This window comes from Erythranthe guttata, chromosome 7 (assembly GCF_056151865.1).
Source record: "Erythranthe guttata isolate IM_541 chromosome 7, IM_541, whole genome shotgun sequence".
NCBI classification, from domain to species: Eukaryota; Viridiplantae; Streptophyta; class Magnoliopsida; order Lamiales; family Phrymaceae; genus Erythranthe; species Erythranthe guttata.
The window spans coordinates 8,044,684-8,052,629 of record NC_142539.1 but is presented as its reverse complement, the minus strand read 5'-3'; positions in this window follow the sequence as shown (position 1 = coordinate 8,052,629).

Genomic DNA, 7,946 nt, shown 5'->3' with positions numbered 1-7,946 from the left:
CTGTGTGTTCTTATAGTTTGTAATCTCTCTAAGTCTCTGGCCAGAGCTGACTAAGTGATGATTAGAGAATTCGATTCTCTAAGTCATGCACGTAACGGTTACAACACTTAGAACGATCGCACCGTCATTGAGCAAATAAAGAGGTCTGGATGAACCAATGCCTCTAGTTCAATCGGGACATATGCATCAAAGGGATCGTAGTGTACGCTAACTATATCTGAAGGTTCTTGCAGGCACTTCATTTGTATCTAGGGAATCATGACGCGTAGTTGCTAGACGCCAATCTTGATTCGTTGGGTGATTAAGGTGAAACGAGCTTCATCTTAATCGTAACTCTAAGGGACGAGTTTTGACCACAAAGGGTTGTGGGCCCATGGCTAGCTTACACCAGAACCATCGAGGGTCACACTGCTCGTGCACATGAGATCTTTGAATAAACGGTCAAAGGTAAAAATGGTTTATCTTTGCATGATTGGAAGTCAATATGATTGGGTCCAACATTCGTAATTTGGAATTATGAATGAGAATAAGAAAAGGAAAATAATAGGCGAACATCTTAGTGGACTTTCTAAATCGGGAAGTTTCCAAATTTAGAAAGTGCACTGAATTAGGGTTTCCACTTTTGGAAAGTTGGAAATCGAGAGTTGGCACTAGTAATGACGAGGACATTATAATGATTCCGAAAATGTAATTCTTACGGTTTTCCGATCATCGAATTGAGAGAGACGAGCAAGTAAAAGAACTAACGAACTTAAGTTGTTGGGCCTGGTCCAACTTAAGCCCGTTAGGGTTTTATGTAAGACACTATAAATACTTGATTTATAGGTCTTAAACAAAAGAGAATACAGGAACTTAACCCTAGCCTCTCCCTCTCTCTCTCGGCCATCTTCTTCCGCGGCCACCACCGCCGTCGCCGCCGCAAACTCGCTGGAATCGGCCACCCCTTGGCCGATCCCTTTGGTAATTCTTTCCTTCTTTCTATTCTTTCGTTTTTCTAACTATTACGTGTCTAGTGCCAGGTATTTAGTAGATCAAAGCATACGAGGTGAAATCCGAGATGAGGAAGATCGAAGATCGAAGAATCAAGGAGCATCACACGAGCCGACGCCGCACGCAATCCCACGCGCCGCCCGAAGACAGCGCGTGAGCCACACGCGCCGCCGTAGCTCGGCTAGCCACTGCTGCCGTTTCGCTGTTGTTGCCCCGGATTTGCACGGATTGGTTTCCGTGGCAATCTAGCTTTGCTTAGTGCACCTACCTCATGCTTCAAGAGGTAAACTTACGAATCCATCGTCATTAGATTCGGTTACGTTTAAATTGTTATATGCATGTTCGTTTAAGTAAGATAATTGTATGATTTTATGTGACTACATGAAATTGTTTATTTACTACGAGCATGTTATTTGATTTAAATGCGAGCATGCTAATTGATTTAATTTCGATTAAGTAATTAAGCATGTATGTTGTTTTTAATTTCGCTGGAAGCACAAAGGTACGTAATTAATTGATTTCAATTATCGGGATGTGTTTATGTGTTTTAAATTCGTTTAAATCGCATAATTTTTTGTGTTTTCCGCTGCATACACGTGTCCGATTCCCAACAGGATGTTCAGGTGTAAGCTAGCCGTTGGTCCACAACTTTTTGTGGTTTAAACTCGTCCCTAGAGTTATAATTAAGATGAAGCTCGTTTCAACTTAATCACCCAACGAATCAAGATTGGCGTCTAGCAACTACGCGTCATGATTCCCTAGATACAAATGAAGTGCCTACAAGAACTATGTGATATAGTTAACGTACAGTATGATCCCTTCGATTCATATGTTCTGATTGAACTAGATGCATTGGTTCGTGGAGACCTCCTTTGTAGTTCAATAACTGTGCGATCATTCAAAGTGTTGTAATCGGTACGTGGATGACTTAGAGAATCGAATTCCCTAATCATCACTTAGTCAGCTCTAGCCAAAGACTTAAAGATTACAATCTATGATAAGACACAGGACATCCAAGACTATTCTAGTGATCGAATCCCTGACTACAATGCACATACCTCCCACTAGATTTCAGACCGCACGAACACTGGCCCTTGGGGCGGTCCTCGGTGGAACTGAGGGACATGTCACGATACAGTTGGTCCTCTAGTGAAGTCAAGGTGATGTCTAGGTCTTAAGGACTAATGATGTACAACAATATCATAGAGATCTTTACTCAATTATTGAGAACCACTTGGAGATTTCTAGGATGAGGAAGTTCAGTGAACTCGTCAACTTACGAGCACCCAGTTATGCATGCCATTTACTGATGAGACGCAGTACAAAAACACTAAGTGCTAATATCTTAATGGGAAATGCCGATATCCTCATTGGTGGCGTAACCCTTCGACTAGGAACACGGTTTAACAGTTATAATACTTGAGTAAATATCTTACGATTGCCGCCCCTTAATTACAACAACTCCTCATATAATCTCATGATTGCCGTCCCTTAATTACAGAGAAACCGTTTCAACGTAATCTGTATTATTTCCACACATTTACTATCGATCTGATTGCATGAGCAGGAAGTTTGTTTAAACAAAATACAAAGTGGTTTTCATGTTTTTTACTCAAACTGTGTAAGTGCATAATAGTCATGGTTTTATATGTGCTCGAAATTATGTTAATATGAATGCACTTACTTTTTCTCCCCCATTGTTATGTGGTTGTTAGCATATAGTCGATCAAACCTTTCAAATTACAGAGTGGTTTTGACACAATGCCGAATTTCAAAGTTACTTTTAAGTTAAGGGTATAATTGTGCATTTACGCAACAAAATACAGTGGTTTTCAACAAAATACAGAGTGATTTTTGTCTCAACAAAATATAGAGTCTAGTTGAGCAGGAAGTTCGTCTCAACAAAATACATAGTGGTTTTCGTGCTTTTACGCAAACTGTGTAGGTGCGTAATAGTCATGGTTTTATCACTGTTCGAAATAAAGCGATAGTCCGATCGCATGAATTTTGATTCGCTTATTAAGTATGTTTGGTCAAAGTGGGACGCGATCAATGGACGAAATTTCTCGTTAACGTATAAGTAAACCCGTGTTGGGACTAATAATGCAATTTTTCGAATTTGACTTCATTCGCCACAATGTTCTAATTTTTTCAAGCAAAATAAATTGATATCGTTCTTACGCTGCATTTATTATGTGTCCATATACACGTTATTTCATTTGTAATCACGCAATTTCGTTGTAAAATGAATTTGTAATGTAAAACAGTACATGTATTTTGGAACATAATGTAGAACGCAATAAGGAGCCATTACCAAGAACCACATACAGTAGTTACCAAAAACCACTGTACTAACAACACACATATATCCACTACCACAAATCACAACACTATTTTTCATGATCCCCACCAATAGACAATGATATAAATAACAAAACCACCACACATAGTGGAAACCACATAACATTATTACTATCTATTTTACATAAATAACAATACATAATAATTTATAACGCCAATTTATTGAAAAAACTCCACAATGCAAACTAAACGTATTGCATTCCATACAATATGCTTACATAACTACCAAAAAGTTTCAAAATAAAGAAATACAGTAAATAGCCTGCACGTCCATTTGTCATAATGTTTAACAACAAATAAAGTGTATCTCAAAAAATTTCATAACAAAAAATCTCAAAAAAAACAACCACATAACCTATTCCAAAATATTACGCATTTTCATCTATTACGTCGACTATAAACTTTATTTTTGCCCCATTAAAGTAAAGTCTCGACGATCGCTATTCTCATGTTGTTTACACCTTCTGCTTTTGTAACAATTTTATTTTGGAAGTACTGCTTTACGATGTAGCACACAAATACCCCATAGTCGACACTGTCACTGTTTTGTTGGGGAGCATCGGTCATTAAAACCATTTTTTCGTCGTACGGGAGACCCAGATTGTGATATCTCCCCGTCTTATCCACGGCAGCTTTCTGTTTAAAGATTAGAAATTTCAGGTTAAACCACATAACTATCCCAAAACCATATAACTATACCAAAATCCATAAAACAATATACACTGCTTATACCTCCCCAAACAGCAAAACATTTACTTAATATGGATAAAAACCATATAAACTGTTTTTGGCTCCCTAAACCACGAAACCCTCATTGCCTAAGGATCAACCACATAACTTATACTGCTTATGATTTTCATCTATTAAATGAATAAAAACCACATTACATAATTTGTCAAAACTGCATAATATGTGTTACCAATATCACATAACATATATTGTAGAATTCAAACTCACAATAACAATTGCACATATAAATTACAACCAATACCACATTTAACCAAAATCACAAAACCTTTTATTGCCTATACCCTTATGTTGTCAAAACCAAGTCAATACCACTGAACATGGTGAGCATATGTTCACGATTCAAAAATGCATAAACAAGACTGCATATCTTTGAGTGGTTTCAACAGAACCCAACAAAACACATTAAAACTTAACACGTGAACATAAATCGAACCCCATAGTCAACTAAATGTGTTTTTTACCTTCAAGCAACAATTTACAAAAAGAAAAAAATTTACCTAAAAAAATACACATTTACAATTTTTTTTTGGGTTTCACAAAAAAAAAATCAAAAAAACACATAACATATGTAGCACATGAACATAAATGAAAACAACTTAAGTCAATACCACTGAACATGGTTAGGATATGTTCACAACTCAAAACCGCATAAACAAGACCGTATATCTTTTGATGGTTTCAACAGAACCCAAAATACCACACTAAACTTAACACGTGAACAGAAATCAAACCACACAGACAACTAACCGTGTTTTGTACATTCAAACAACAATTTATAAAAAGAACAGATTTACCTAGGTATGCACCCCACTAAAATTCACATACCAGGATGTAAAAACCATACCAGGAAGTAAAATGCAAAAAAAAAAACACGCAAAACCGCGCTTTCTAATATACGATTTTATTTATTAGCACATACATCACAAAACACCCAAAAAAAAAAACAAATTAACAATGTCGACTTTTTTGGAACCCAAAAAGCGGTTTCAAAATTAAGCATGCAATTGATAACTATAATTGGCCAAACACCCATCATAACAAAGAGCAATTATCGACGCCATGTTCACCATTTACGCATTTAAAATCAGCAGCATCTAATTGGATAATGTCGGGACCGGTTTTGGATTTTCTCTTTCCTGTAAAAATTTACCCATTCCGGTAAGCACATACACAAAAACTTAAGAACACCGATTTCGATTAGTTGTAGTTTTCCACTAATTGAAAGGATTCAACAACTGATGGCACTGATTACTTACTTTTCGCTGCTGATTTTTGTACCATCTTGCCGTTGTACGAAATATTACAACTACGAAGAAAATGTGGCTTCCTCTGGCGGTTTTCGCTTCTGATTTCAGTTTTCATCAAGAACAATTTCAATTGTTTGGAGGGAAATTATGAAAATGAGGGACAATGGGCTATGCCGGAGTGGATTTCTATCGTGATTTGGGGGGAGAAATATTTGGGAGGATTTTATGGTAACGTGATTTTGGGAGGGATTTGACATTGATTTACGGTATTTCTAATTTTAATAATTATACTAATTAGTGGGGGCATATATATTTTTTTAGGTGTTGAGTGTATATTTTACACTCAATATATACCTTCTTACGAGGATTTTTGTATAATTTTATTTATTTTACGGTGCTTAATTCTTGGTTTGTTGTATTTTAGGTACAATTTGAAGATTCGAGAGTTTTAAGGATGAAACGAGCGAAAAAAGGTAAAAAACGATCAAAAATGGAAGAAAAAAATTGGAAGCTAAAAATTGGTCTAGCACGGCCATATGAAAATAAGCCTATTTTTGGCACGGCCGTGCCAACTGCAGAATTTCGGCAGAAAGCTTCGGGATTTTAGACGGCCGTGCGAGAATTGTACTGATTCTCGCGCGGCTATGTGAAAACACGCTGGAAGCAATTTTGGACTTTTAATCACACAAGGAAACCTAAATCTTCTATCAAGTTGAGACATCTATTTAAGGGCAAAGACCAAGCACGTCCCAAAACACTTTTTACATAATCTAGGAGCACGAGAACGGAGAATTCATGACGAAGACTTGACGAATCTTCATCATAGTTCTTCGTTTACTTTTCTTTTCTATTTTTATGAATTTTCGTATTTTTATTATGTTTTTCGTAGAGAACATGAGTAGCTAAGCTTTCAATCTAGGATTTTGTTGGAACCTATGTGGTGATTCGAACCTATTTTTCTAATATTATGCAAGTTTAAATCCATAATTATTTCTTCTATCTGGTCTTATTTAGTGCATGTACCTAACTAATTTATGTTGCTATGTGTTATTGTTAGAATTAAATCGACATATCGGTTTAATAATTATAACAAGGATAGAAGAGCCTTCGAGTAGTTTTCACCAGATGAGTGTGTTAATTGCATGTAATATCGTACACTTACAGATAATATCTTAGGTAGCCGTTTACGAGACTGGTTATTTAATGCTTTATTCATAATTGGTTTGCATAGACATATAGTGAATCTTTTATGAATAATAGACTCATAATACACGCGACAACGGGTTATGAGTAATTGAGTGTCTCGGGTTAATAATCGGGAATTGTAACTTGCATGATAGAGGCTTAATCGGGTGATGAATTATCGCATAGGGGAAAGATAAAATCCTAGATCAATTTTTATTGATATACTCTTGATTTTATTTGCTTATAATTAATTTAATTATTTAGTTAATTAAATTTAACAACATTGCGTAGGTCATAATTGTTAGAATTTGGTACTTAGGATTAGATAATTAGAGTATTCCCTGTGCGATCGACATCCGACTCTTACGAGTCCACTTTTAGTACTTGTTTGCGATACGTACACTTGCGCCGTTGCCGGGTGATACGGCTAAATTATCTGTTGGTATTTAGCCCAACAAGTTTTTGGCGTCGTTGCCGGGGAATACGGCAAAATTATCTGTTTATTCTAATATCAAATCTTAGCAATTTTTCTTACTTCAGCCGTTTTATTTGTTTTATTTGATTATTTATTTTCTTTGCTTATTTTATGTTTATTATTTTTTTTAGGTAATTTTTATGCCAAGAAGACACGACACGAACTTGCTACCTTTTGATCCCGAAATTGAGCGAACTTTTAGGCATGCCAGGATAAATTAATAGTTGGCTCAAAACGTTCCCGCAACAATGGAAGGAGAAAATAATCGCAGGAGAGATCACCAAGGATGTTTAGTAGATGCGGAAGGAAATATCATCAACGAGCAGGAGCAATTTCAGCTTATTAATCCACAACCTCGTCAACGAGCTTGCATGAGTACACCGTTCCGACACTCAATGGGTTTCATTCAAGCATTCAGCAGCCCCCGATCGAAGCCAATAATTTCAAAATTCGAGCGGGACTCCTCACTATGCTCCAAAACAATGGGTTGTTCAGCGGCTTAGCTCATGAAGATCCGCACCTTCACTTGGTTAACTTTCTCGAGACATGCGATTCGCATAAGATGAACGGGGTGTCACCTGAAGCACTGCAACTCCGCCTTTTCGAGCTCTCCCTACAAGGGGCAGCCCGAGAATGGTTACAAACTCGTGCACCGCACTCCATCTCATCTTGGCCCCAGCTAGCACAACTCTTCATGAACACATACAACTCCCCAACCAAAACTGAAAAAATACGGAGAGAAATACAAAACTTCCTGCAAGAGTCAGACGAAGCACTTTTTGAGACTTGGGAGCAATTTAAACAGCTTACCAGAAGATGCCCCAATCACGGTTTACAAGAGTGGCGTCAACTGCAAATATTTTATGATGGATTGCAAGATAATTCTAGAACGGTACTCAATTCAGCAGAAGGCGGAATGTTCATGAGTTTAACCTATG